Source organism: Bufo gargarizans, chromosome 8 (genome assembly GCF_014858855.1).
Source record: "Bufo gargarizans isolate SCDJY-AF-19 chromosome 8, ASM1485885v1, whole genome shotgun sequence".
NCBI classification, from domain to species: Eukaryota; Metazoa; Chordata; class Amphibia; order Anura; family Bufonidae; genus Bufo; species Bufo gargarizans.
In genome coordinates, this window is record NC_058087.1 from 144132626 (window position 1) to 144146547 (window position 13922).

Here is a 13922-nt window from a genome sequence, read left to right on the forward strand (position 1 = left end):
AGAGGTAGCAGTCGTTACTGGGCCCCGGAGCTTGAGGGGGCCCAAAGACCCTTGTGCCACATAAGAAGACACCAGTATTATAGAAAGTGCATGCTGGTCAAGTTACACCTCTGGCTGGAGGAAAGGGGTTAGGTCAATAATTTGGCATGGGGGGATGCCATTTCAATTTTTGACTCAGGCAGAACAAAGGGTATGTGTGTCTTTGCCCCTGGCCCCAAAGCACTTAGGAAAGGGGGGCCCAAGCTAAACGTTTGCACAAGGGCCCATGAGCATTTAGCTACGCCCCTGCGGGTAGTTGTTGTCCTTCCTTGCGATGCTGAGGGCCTCTTTTTTTTGGGATTTACGTAATCCCCTCCTAATCCTCCGTCGTCGCTGATTTCGGATAAAAAAATCCCCATCACTGCTATTTTCAGAGACCACCGTTTTTGCTGCCATATTGTCACTCCTAGTCTTGCTCTGGCTGCATATAGTTCTAGTATGTTTCCATTTAAAGGCCTGTTTCCTATCGAAATCCAATTTATCCCGTTGAAATTTGGATTTTTTTGCCCACCATTATTTCCTTGTCATCATTTTCCAATGTTTCCCTCAATTTCACATAGAACATATCCACTTTGTCCCTGTCACATAACGCAAGTTTAGTCTCCAACTCACCCAATCTAGATTTTGTCCTTTTCGTGGTCGTCAGTATTTTAGAGCACTGGAGTAATCCCTGTTCCCAAGTGTGCTTAAATTCTGGGGTCACTTCCCATGCTGTAAATTTTTTAACTCTTAGCCCCCTAGGGTTACATTTAAGACACTCCTCCAAGCTCTTAAGATTCCACCACACTCATGTGAACAACTTATGTGCTTGCATGATTTCCATAGTTAAATATCTGAAACCACCCCTATCCTCACCACCAACAGTCTCATGGAATACAGAGGAAACCAATGAATTCCATGAGGCCTCCTTTGCCTCCAAATTAACCGCCATGACGTAAAATGAAACAGGTGAAAGGTGCTACACCCTACAAGTGTGGAGTGAATAACACCCCACGAAAAAGACAATAAGATAAAGAAACCAAATGCAGGGAGCACACCAAAGTAGGTTTTCCTCTCCTTTTTTTTGTTTTGTTCCCTGGTGCAGACCCACAAGTCTTTTTATGTTTTATCATCACGTTTTATAATCTATAAACTGCGTTTAGTGAGTATTCATTATGTCCAAAAAAAGGATCACTACTTTTTATCCACATTGTATATTTGGTTATGAATTATGAATATGAATTAATTATATATATATATATATATATGTATATGAAATTTTGCATTATTGCACAATTACATGGGTTGTTTTGAAACACAATTTAATGAATTTTTTATTCATACATTTTATAAAGTTTTTTTCCCCATGATATATAAAATATTAATTGGTTTATTTATGTATATATTGGGTACACATATGAATTATTTAGTACATTTATGATATGATTTGCTATTTAGTTATATTTTGTGCACCAATAATTATGAATTACCGGTATTTCGTTTATTTATGAATTGTGGATTGATCTATCTAATTATGCTCCTTGCACTAATCATCTATTTATATTTATGTTATTTATTAATGTCCACACACATTTGTTTGTTCATTTTATTTGTGTATTATTATATGGGTTGTTCAGTTACCATATGCGAGCTGAGAATTATTATTGATGCCTTATTGTTTTATATAATTTCTAATTATATATACGGTATATGCGCATATATATTGGGGCAGATATTTAGATCATGTTATATATAATTATTTATATTTGAAAGGTCTCCCTTAGGATATGAAAAAGCAATGCAAAAATGAGGGGCACTCCGCGTTAGGGAATAGAGACAGCAAGTGAATAATGGCTAAATAATATTTATTCCATATGTATCATAAAAAGTCAATGCATCAAAAATGATACATATGGAATAAATATTATTTAGCCATTATTCACTTGCTGTCTCTATTCCCTAACGCGGAGTGCCCCTCATTTTTGCATTGCTTTTTCTGATCTGTTCGTATGGTCTGGGTGGACCGAGAGGTGAGCACCCTGATCCATTCGGTTGATAGGTTGAGTCGCTGTCTTGCATTTTTTCCTCCCTTAGGATATATTAATAACCCTTTTCTTTCAGTTTTCTTGTTTTGATGCCTTATTTATATTATATCCAGGTACTTTGTACTACTCAGCGGTGTTTATATGTTTTCATTTAGAAACTGGTGGTTGTAGGTCTGTGTGTTGGACCTATATTCAGTCCACACACAGTTCAGTAATTGAATCCAAGGTTTTTAATCTGTGGGTTTTGTGTTTTTTAATAAATGATATACTTTTTAATTATTCAATGAAAACACACAACCTTATCTGCATGTCGGGCCCTCCTACAGCATGGCAAAATGTTACAGGAAATGAGTTACACAAAATTAGATTCTTACAGTAATCTCCTTTTGGGAACAAAACATTCTTTGATGTTTCCAAGGACAATAGAACAGAAGGAAACACTATTTTGGAAAAGACAAAAAAAGACAAGACATTAAAAGTTGCACATAACTGCTTAGTCTTAAAGGGTTGTCTCATTTTAGACATTGGTGGCATATGGCTAGAATATGCTACCAAAGTCAGATATGTGCAGGTACCAGAGGAGCTCGCACTTATCTTGAGAGCGTGACTTTAAAATGAGCGGAGAGAGCAGCCGCGCACGGGCAGCTGCCCTCCGTTCATTCCTGTGGGACTGCCGCGAATAGCCGATACAGCAGTGATCAGAAGGGAGAGGTGGCCACACTTGCGCAGTGTGCTCTCCATTCATTTCTATGGGACGTCTGAAAATTGCCGAGTGAGCTTGCTCAGCTATTTTTTAGAACTACCATAGGAATGAACAGAGAGTACACTGCACATGCACAGTTGCTCTCTCTTTCACTTTTGGGGGCCAGTTCTGGAGATCGGTGCGGGCGTCAGAGGTGGGTTGGACACCTATCTAAGGGCACACGACCGTTGGATGTTTTGCGGTCCACAAAACACAGATACTGGTCCCCTAGTAGAACAGTCCTATCCTTGTCCATAATGTGGAAAATAATAGGACGTGCTATTTTTTTAAGGAAAGGCCACGCGGACATACACACACAGAATCATTTCCGTTTTTGTTTGTTTTTTGACCGCAGTGAAGTGAATGGTTCCTCATAAGGGCTGCAAAAAAAAAAAAAAAAAAACAAGAAAAGAAAATACATTCATGTGCATGAGCCCTAACTTTGATGGTGTATCCTAGTGAAATGAAAGTCTGAGATGACACATAATAGTGAAAGGCCTAAACTGGCAAAGTACAGTATTCCAAGCAAGCTTTTTTATTAGCTTACCTGTATTTTATGTAGTTTGCAAATGGAGTCCAGAGCACATACTATTCTGGATAGCTATGAAATAAGTTCAGATTCAGACAAATCTCACTGCTAAATTGAGCAATTATTTGTAGCAGCATTTTATTAGCAAATTGTAATTTAAGGTAAATGCACATGTTCAGGATTTACAGTATGTACTGACATCCGCAGGTGTTCGCAGGGAAATCCATGAGGAAAATCTGCATCAATTGGTGCGGATTTTCCTCTCCCGATTAAGTGAATGTAGAAAATCCGGTCAGGAAAAAATAAATAAATTGACATGCTGTGAATTTTAAAATCCGCACCGCAGGTCAAAATCTGCATCGTGTACATGAGAATTTCCAATTCTCATAGAATACAATGTACCTGACCTATGTTGCGGATTTTCCGCACACAATCCTGATCAAGTGCATTTAGCCTTAGGCCTCATGCACACGGCCGTTGTGCGGCCATTCCGTGCATTGGGGACTGCAATTTGCGGTCCCCATCTGTGCGGCAGCCTAGACGCATCCAGACCCATTCAACTTGAATGGGTCCATGATCCATCCGCACCGTAAAAAAATAGAACAAGTTCTATTTTTTTGCTGTGTGGAGGCACGGACAAAAACACCACGGAAGCACACCGTAGTGGTTCTGTGCCTCAGTTATGCACCGCAACACCGGATTACGGACCCATTCAAGTGAATGGGTCCACATCTGTGATGCGGGGTGCACACGGCCGGTGCCCGTGTATTGCGGACCAGCTGTATGCGGGCCGGGCAACGGCAGTGTGCATGAGGCCTTAGGCTAAAACTCCATGCAGGTGTTGTCCTTGGTCGGATTCAAACCTAGGACCCCAGCGCTGAAAGGCACCAGTGCTACCCACCGAGGTGCCCATTAAAACAGTTTTTCTTTTGTTGATCTGAGGCTCTTTTCCAAAGTTACAATACTTTTTCCTAATGTGCAAATTAGGTGTTTGATACAGTGAGGGCGTCACTATTGCTCTAATTGCACCCAAGCTGAGTGGCCCAGTCTATCAAAGCAGCAAGGCAGGGGCTCTCTGCAAAAATAAGTGGAGCTTGAGTTCAACAAGAGCAATGGTGACACCCTCATTGCACCAAGGCCTAATTTCCATATAAAGAAAAGGTATGATTATCTCGGGAACGGTGCCTTGGATCACAAACAGTTTTTATCAGATGATCCACAGCTATGTGTCTATGCAAACAGCTGGATAGAGAGGTTGCTGATGTCAGATTTCCCTTAGGGCTCTTTCACACTGGCATGATAATGCTGTGCGCTTCTGTAGAACAGACCTCAGGATCTCTCTCTCTCACACGGATCGCAATTCCTGCAACGGACACGCTGGTGTAAAAGAGCCCTTAAGGTGTTCAATGGTAAGTAGTGCCTGCTCTACTTTTTTGCAGAGCGGACTGTAGGATGTGGATTGCGGACCCCATTCAAGTGAATAGGTCTGTGTCCGCAATTTATGGTCCGCAGCACAGACAAGGCCGACACACGGTCGTGTGCATTAGGCCTAAAGGGAATCTGTCACCAGTGTTATTCTGCCCTTAAAAGCGTTGTCCGGGTTATTGTTGGCCTGTCCTCAGGATAGGCCTTCAATATCTAATTGGCAGAGGTCCAAGACCCTGCACCCCGACCAAGCAACTGTTTCATTGTTACTCCAGCACCCAAACAACACAGCTCCATCCATTATATAGCGGACGGAGCTGGTAACTGTAGTGCTGCTTCTATTGAAGTTGATCCTGGAGACAGGCCTTCAATATCACAATCCTGTACAACCTCCTTAAAGCAGGGTGCTGCTGCACGTGGTGTTCGCTTTTACACATAATTTATTGTCTTGTGACATGTAGGTATACGGCACGTGACTGCTGCAGCCAATTACTATATGGCACACGATCTTTGCATTGTAGATTTCTTCAAGCAACTAAAATATTTAGGTGAAAAAGACTCCTGAACTGATAACTTAGCTGTTGTGTAGACTTTTCAGGTAGTATATTATCATCCTTTGCTTTTCTTAGGCTACTTTCACATTAGCGGTTTTTGCGGATCAGTCATGGATCTGCAAAAACGCTTTCGTTACAATAATACAACCGCATGCATCCGTCATGAACGGATCCAGTTGTATTATGTCTTCTATAGCCATGACGGATCGGTCTTGAACACCATTGAAAGTCAATGGGGGACGGATCCGTTTTCTATTGTGTCAGAGAAAACGGATCCGTCCCCATTGACTTACATTGCTTGCAGCTTTATTCTGTCCGTGGTGGGAGAGCAACCAAACAGTACGGAATACATTTTGGTGCATTCAGTTTCGTTCCCAACCCTTTTTTTTTTTTTTTATTCAAGTGGAAATCCGTGTTTACTTCTTTGTCAACCAATTTAGGTCTGTATAAAACAAAAGGATATTAAACCTGAAAAATCAAAACCATGGGGGAGATTTATTAACCCATTACATCTGGAAAACTGGAGTACATAAAGTCGCAAACTATGGGTTTGCACATTTTTGAACACCATTTACGCAAACATTTCTCTGCAAATGCCATTTCTACACCGCCCTCACCACTTTCTGAAAAGGGAGAGCAGTGTGGGCACGGCCATTACACCCCAGCAGTTCTATCCCCATTTTCACCAGTTCTCTGATAGAAATCTATGGCACTGTCATCATTCTACGCACATGTTGATTTGCATTCTTCCCCTGTTCGATCAGTTTTCTTTTACAAAAGCACCTAAATTAATAGTTGTAATCTTTTGTACAACCGAATCCACTTCATGCGCCAAATGAATGGTGTTATACACATTATAAGAAATGGAAAAACTGGTAACATCTTTCTCCAGGAAATTTGAATAGCTTTCATCAATATAGCAAGCTGGGTCGAAAAGTACAGGGCACATTCTATAAGAGTCTGATTTCTTGCCTCATAACCCTTTATTAACCTTAGGCCTCATGCACACATATGTGTTGCAGTCCGCAAATCATCAACCCGCAAGATACAAACACCTTCCATGTGCAATCTGCTAACTACTAGAAATAAGTTTTCTTGTCTGTGTGCTGTCTGTTATTTTGCAGACCAACAGAAATGACCAAAAAATGCTCATTGGACACAGATATAAAATACAGTACTGTGCATAAGACCTTATTTTTTTTTCCCATTATGAGAGAAGCATGTAAAAAAAACCAAAAAACAACCCTCCACCGATCTGATATTGATGACCCATCCAGAGAATACAGTGTATCTGTAGCCCGGAGAACCCCTTTAATCTTTGATCTACATCTACAGTGGAGTTCCATCAGATCTGAATGAAAATTGTATGATTTTCCTAAGTTATGACGTAAAGTCATGATTTTATTAAAGACACGGAGGCGAGTATTGCTTTCTCTTCCTTTACTAAATTCCATAGCAGCAAGAAGAGTAACCATAGTAACAACAAAAGAAACACCCCTAAGGGTAACTCCTCCCTCCCATCAGTCCATAAATAGCTCTTCCACAGGGACCACTTCCTCTTTCTTTGACCAACTGCAACGACACGAACATCCAGACGACCGGGATCTATTAAACCGGATCACTCCAACGGGAGACGACCAAAACTGCAAACCAGACCGGAAACGCCCAGCATGGATCCGAACCCAGATCAGGAGAGTCAACCTAGGAGAATACAGAACAAAATAGTATGGTAATCTCAGAGTAATGAAAAATCTTAACTAGAAACAACGTCACAGCCGAACTGAATTGACAGACACAATGAATAAATAACATAACGAAAAATGTAAAATCACAGATACAAAACGGTAAAACCACTCGGCAATACATAAGGCAAACAAAACCCCCCCCACTAAAGGGAGGGAACGGGAGGGCAATACTCGCCTCCGTGTCTTTAATAAAATCATGACTTTACGTCATAACTTAGGAAAATCATACAATTTTATCACAAGACACGGAGGCTCATATTGCTAGTTCAAAGTGAAGAAATAACAGAGGAAAAAGCGTGAGGTTCAGGACGAAAATAAAAATCCCTGAATGTAGAGGCTCTGGACCAGTCAGCCAGTTGCAAAATATCCTCCAAACGGGCTCCAGAAACTGCCATAGACGTAGCGGAAGCCCCCCGAATCGAATGCGCCGTAAAGATGGAAGTATCGACCCCCGAAAGCGAGAGTATCCACTTGACCCAGCGAGAAAGGGTAACACTAGCAACGGGGGCAAACGGCCTACGAAAAGACACAAAAAGATGCCGCGACTCCCCAGACCGCAGGGACGCCGTCCGCGAGAGATATTCCCTAAAACAGGACACCGGACAAACCGCGGGGCAATCAGAAAAAGCCGGGTAGGCGACTGTAGAAATGCCCGTCTTGGTACGACGAGAGATACTGAAAGAAATCCCCTCCGGCGTGAAAGAGACCGCATTAAAGTCCAAAGCACGGACATCCGAGACGCGCTTACAAGAAACTAAGCAGAAAAGAGTCACAAGCTTCGCCGAGAGTTGACACAGCGAAAGATCCGCATTAGAAGGCCAACGAGACAAAAAATCTATGACCAGGGAAACATCCCACAAAGAGGAGAACCGAGGTCTAGGAGGTCTAGAGAGACGAGAACCCCTAAGCAAACGGCATACCAGAGGATGTTGGCCTGCCGGAAGACCTGAGAAACCCTGATGACGGGAAGAAATGGCTGACCTGTACAAATTAATAGTACGATAGGCCTTGCCATCCTCGAAGAGGGAGGACAAAAACCGCAATACCTCCTCTACGGGAGCCGAAACGGGATCCAGGTCCCGTCCCAAGCACCAACGAGACCAAACTCCCCAGGCTGCTCGGTATGCCCGAATTGTACCGGGGGCCCACGCACTTTCCAGAAGGAATCTAGTCGTTTCCGATATCCCCTCGATGTCCCAGCGACCCCTGATATCCTGCAAGCCAGAAGACGGAGAGCGTTGTCCAATAGCAGGGGATGGCGTTGACCCAGCGGGCCTAGAAGGAGATCGAGATGGGCCGGGAGAAGGATCGGGTCCGCAATCAATAGCTCCATGAGCTGTGGGAACCAAGTCTGTGGCCGCCAGAACAGAACCACCAGAACCAACTCCGCTTGCTGGCGACGTACCTGAGACAATACCCGGGGAATCAAGGCGAAGGGTGGAAAAGCATATAAGAGAGCGCCCGACCAATCCTGGAGCAATGCATCCACCGCCTCCGAGTGAGGATCCGGCCTCCAACTGTAGTACCTGGGCAGCTGGGCGTTCCAACGAGAAGCAAAAAGGTCCACGGAGAACGGGCCCCAGAGGGATTCGATGGAGGAGAACACCGCTGAATCCAACATCCAGTCGCTGAAGTCCGAGATGTAGCGTGAACTCCAATCCGCATGAACGTTGAGGAGACCAGGAATGTACTCCGCCACAACTGTTATACCCCTGTCCAGACAATAGGACCAGAACTCCTTCGCCAGATGAGTCAACATTGCCGATCGAGTGCCGCCCATGGAGTTCACATACCGGACCGCCGACACATTGTCCATCCTGAGACGTATGCAAGCGTTGACCTTGCCGTCGACGAAGCTCCGAATCGCGAAGGACCCTGCCAGCAGCTCCAACGTGTTGATGTGCAGAGACTACTCCGACGTGGACCAAGGACCTCCGGTGGAAACGCCCTCGCAGCGGGCGCCCCATCCCTGCAGACTGGCATCCGATTCTATCACCACGTCCGGTTGAGGACCCACGATAGCCTTGCCGTTCCACGCGTCGAGATTGTGAATCCACCACGTTAACTCGTCCCTGGTGTCCTGATCCAGGACCACCAATTCCCCGTAGGAGGCGCCCGCCCGAAGGTGGGCAATCTTGAGCCGCTGAAGCGCCCGGTAATGGAGGGGAGCCGGGAAGACCGCCTGAATCGAGGAAGAAAGGAGACCCAAGACACGGGCTAAGTGACGGAGGGACACGTGAGGCAACCGGAGAGAGTGACGTAATTCCCTCCGGATGGCTCGAACCTTGGACATCGGTAGACAGAGAGTGCGGGTGGAAGAGTCCACTCTGAAACCCAGGAATTCCATGGACCTGGAAGGCTGGAGACAAGACTTCTCGTGATTGATAACGAATCCCAGACCGGTGAGCAGAGAAACGGACAGACGCAGATGGGTAAGGAGCGTGGAGGGATCCCGAGCAATGAGCAGCATGTCGTCCAGATAAATTATCAGACGGACACCCTGCCCCCGAAGCCAGGAAACCACCGGCTTCATGAGTTTGGTGAAACACCAAGGGGCTGATGAGAGGCCAAACGGGAGGCAAGTGAACTGCCAAATCTGATCCCCCCACCGGAAACGCAACAGATCCCTGGACTGTTGAGCGATAGGAACCGTGAGATAGGCGTCCTTCAAATCGAGTTTGACCATCCACTCGTCCGGGAGGAGAAGATCCCTGAGTAGATGAATGCCCTCCATTTTGAAATGGCGGTATCGCACATACACGTTCAGATTCTTCAGATTGATCACCGGGCGGAACTGCCCTCCTTTCTTTTCCACAAGGAAAATATCGCTGACCACTCCCCCGCAAGGGTCTGGGGCTCTTTCTATGGCGCCCTTTTCCACAAGGGACCAGAGTTCTGTGTCTATGAGTCTGCGAGACTCTGGGGAGAACTCTCGCGGTCTGAAGGGGGGCAGACAAGTCGGGGCGTCTATAAGTTCGATCTGAAAACCCCTGACCGTGGAAAGGACCCACGGATCGGAGGTGATGCGATCCCAGGCATGCAAAAAATGTCGGAGCCTGCCCCCTATGCATAGGGAAGAAGACAGAGGACACAAATGGGGACTTACCAAATGGACGTCGGGAACTCTGAGCTCCTCTGAACCCTCTGGACCTTCCGAAGGTGCCTCTGGACGGGAAGAAAGGCGTTTGTTGACGCTGATCCTGGAACGATTGGCGCTGATGAAAGGAGCCTCGACCGGTGGTACGGGCCTGGAAATGCGAACGGCCGGACAGGCGGCCCCTTGAGCTGCCGGCCCTGGTAGAGACCCGATTCTGAAAGACCTTGCGCATGTTGGATTGCGCTTTATCCAGTGCCGTGAAGGCACCAACAAACTTGCCAAGCTCCTTAATAAAAGGATCGCCAAAAAGGAGCCCCTGAGCATCTTTGCCGGACTCGGATAAGGCCATGTTGGTGAGCTTAGGCTCAATTTTCATGAGGATTGCTTTCCTCCTCTCAATCGCCAGGGAAGTATTAACATTCCCGGTCACACATATGGCACGCTGCACCCAGCCTCTGAGCTCCTCCGGGTCAATCTGAGTGCCATCAGACTTGGCTGACTCAGCCAGCTCAAAGATTTTTGTGAGGGGACCTAGGATATCCAGGAGTTTGTCCTGGCAAGCTCGCAGGGCCGAGTCAAGGCCCCTGCGAGGGTGAAAACCCATTTTGGCCAGAAACTGGACCATTTTAGGGTCCACGTTAGGAGTCTCACCGACCTTATTAGGGATAATGGGGCGTGGACATTCAGCCCTTAGCTTGTTGCGGGTCTCCTTGCCCAAGGGAGTTCTAATCCTGGACTCCAGGTAACTAGCCACATGGGGAGCGGGGACCCACTCGGCGGACCTGGGATGGTGAAGGCTATCCAGGTCAAACAGAGGTTCACCCGAAGGGTCAGTAAGGGGGGCGGTAGAATTGATAGCCCCCAAGGTCCCACTAGTAGATGGCCGAGATACCGGGACGTAATTGTCCACATCAGGGTCCACCATAACCCCCTCAATATCATCGTCCGAACCATCTGGACGGAAACTCAAAGCCTCCTCATCTGACTAGATTTCAGAGTGATCACTAGGCTCGCGCTGAGCGCGAGCAGACTTCCACCGACGCAACTTTTCTGCCTGGCGCGGACAGGCTCGTTTGCGTGTGCCAGGCACGCTCTCATGCGATAGAACCATGCTATCAGTGGTAGGGTTTCTGGAGGCAGTGTCTACAGGTGGTGGCATGCTGGGAGGAGCTCTAGGAATAAGGGCCTGAGAGATGGACTGGCTGATGACAGAAGACATGGATCCCATAGCGGCAGCAACTGCCTGGGATATGGACTGCTGCAGAGCCAGAGCCTGGGCATCAGCGGGGGACATAGTAAACGACCCATGAGCCGTAGAAGGTCCCTGGGGTATGGGAGTCAGGGAGCTGGGGACAGGGGTGGCGGAATCCTGGACAGACATATCCGTGGAGTTAGTCACTCACACAGAAAGGACCTAGTGTGTGTGCAGAGATCGCAATAGAAACCTGCTGAGAAGCTGCCGGACAAGCGAGATGCAAGGCCGGAATGGCGCTGGAGCGGAAGACAACGGCTGCCGCGGCAATAGGGGAACGCCCCCCCCGCTCCAAAACCCAATAGGCGCGGGAGGAAAAAGCGCCGCCCAGCGAAAAGACCGCCCCAGAAGGAGGCGTGTCCCGAGAGCGGCCGGGGGCACCAAGATGGCGGAAGAGAGCCGGCCCCCCGAATTCCAAGATGGCGCCCGAAGTCTCGTGAATCGCGAGAGTTCGGGCGCAGGGAGAACAGGCAAAAGCTGCAGAAGAGGACGAAAATATGGCGCCCGCTCGGAGGGCCCCGAACGGAACCCAGAAGTGTGATAGGGAAAAGGTCCGTGAAAAAAAACCCAGGGGGACAGAAAAGCAGACAAGAGAGGTAACTGCAACAGTAGAGCAAGAGAGAGGGCAAAATGGGACGCAGGCAGCAACAATCACATATAAAAGATATAAATATCAAGGAAAATAAACGCCCCACAGAGCACCTAACGCAATAGGGGTTGATAAAAACCCACTCCCCCAGACGGTGGGGAAACTGTAAGGCCAAATACAGCTATAAAAGTTAATATATAACAGAAATTACAATAAGACAAATTAGACCACTTATCTGCTATGGAGCAGCAAAGAAAGAGGAAGTGGTCCCTGTGGAAGAGCTATTTATGGACTGATGGGAGGGAGGAGTTACCCTTAGGGGTGTTTCTTTTGTTGTTACCATGGTTACTCTTCTTGCTGCTATGGAATTTAGTAAAGGAAGAGAAAGCAATATGAGCCTCCGTGTCTTGTGATAAAATTCAGTTTGGCATAAAACAAAAAGTATAAGATTTTTCTCTGTTTATTTTATTTTGGCACAAGATAAATGGCCGTATGCCAAGCTGGGGAACAAAATCCCTAAACCTTTGGATTACATTTTATTAGACAATATATGCTCAAAATTGTGCACTCCCTTTCTCAGGGGTTTTGACCATTTTATGCAAAAAACTTACACATACCCAATTAGGGCTGCAGCGATTGACTATTTTTGTAATCGAGTATTCTATCGACTAATCCAACGATCAATCGAGTACTTGAATAATAAAAAAACTAATTAAAAGAACGCTTTTCTTTATAAAAACTCATCAGCCCCCCCCCCCCCCAGTGCTATCAGGTTTCCCCCCCAGTGCCACCAGCTTTCCCCCTAGTGCCACCAGCTCCCCCTCCTAGCCATGTCCCCAGCGCCAGTGAAATAAAATACTTACCTCTCCTGTAGGGGCACCGCTCCACATCTCCATCATCTTTTCCCCGCACTGCTCTGTCGTCCAGACGTCACACAGTATCAGGTAATAGTGTACGCTTACGTGCACTATGACCTGATGATGTGTCAGGAGGAAAGTGCAGCGCGGTGCGGGCCAGCGGGTGACCAGAGCGGTGAGTAATAGCAAGCGATTCACATCTGTTCCGTGGTCACATGACACAATCAACTAATGACACATGAAACTAATCCTCAATGCAAAAAAAATAATTTGGGGTCGAATTACTCGATTCAATCGAGTAATTGTTTCAGCCCTATACCCAATGCAATATCCAAAGACAAACATTGGAAGTAAATTGATGGATTAAAGCAGACCAGATTTAAAGGAATGGGAAATGTTCTCAAAGTGATGATTACAGCTTGTTACACCATTGTGGAATACAAAGAATGGGTTTGGGTTTGGTGGACACTAGAAGAACGCAGGAAGAAAGAAATGTCGAGTCCATTATTTTGGCTGTGGCCCTTTGTTCTAGTGAAGGCAAATTGTGATGCAGTGTCCTAGAGCAGGGATCAGCAACCTTTGGCACTCCAGCTGTTGTGAAACTACAACTCCCAGCATGCTCCTTTGACTTCTGTGGGAGTTCAGAGAACAGCCAAGGAAGTGTACATGATGGGAGATGTAGTTCCACAACACCTGGAGCTCCGGGAGGTTGCTGATCCCTCTCCTAGAGGCTTGTGTGCTTCCAACTTTACAGGCACAGACTGGTGAAGACACTTGTCTAGCTTCTACAAGAAAATAATCCCTTTAAAAAAAAAAAAAAAAAAAAAAAAAAAAGGTCTATACAAAAAAAAAAAAAAAAAGTCAATTTTGGTGTAGAAGAATATGACCAGAAGGAGCCGGAATGGATTTAAACATTAGTCTTATTGCTAGGCCAGTTACACATATCGCATATCATGCGTTACATGTGGCTATCATTGTGAATTCAACCATTGCATGAAGGCTGCTGGGAGAATCCACGGCATATCTACAGCGTGTGTAGTCTGCATTAGGCCGAATCCTGTCCATGTGG

The 13922-nt window shown here is 46.2% G+C and overlaps 1 long non-coding RNA gene across 1 annotated transcript in view; it reads left to right on the plus strand.

The window, feature by feature from the left end:
• The first annotated feature begins 4646 nt into the window (after window positions 1-4646).
• Window positions 4647-13922, plus strand: part of LOC122945093 — a 73297-nt gene continuing 64021 nt past the window's right edge. The window contains exon 1 of the long non-coding RNA XR_006391091.1: window positions 4647-4743. This is a non-coding gene — a long non-coding RNA (uncharacterized LOC122945093). The remainder of the gene's footprint in view (window positions 4744-13922) is intronic.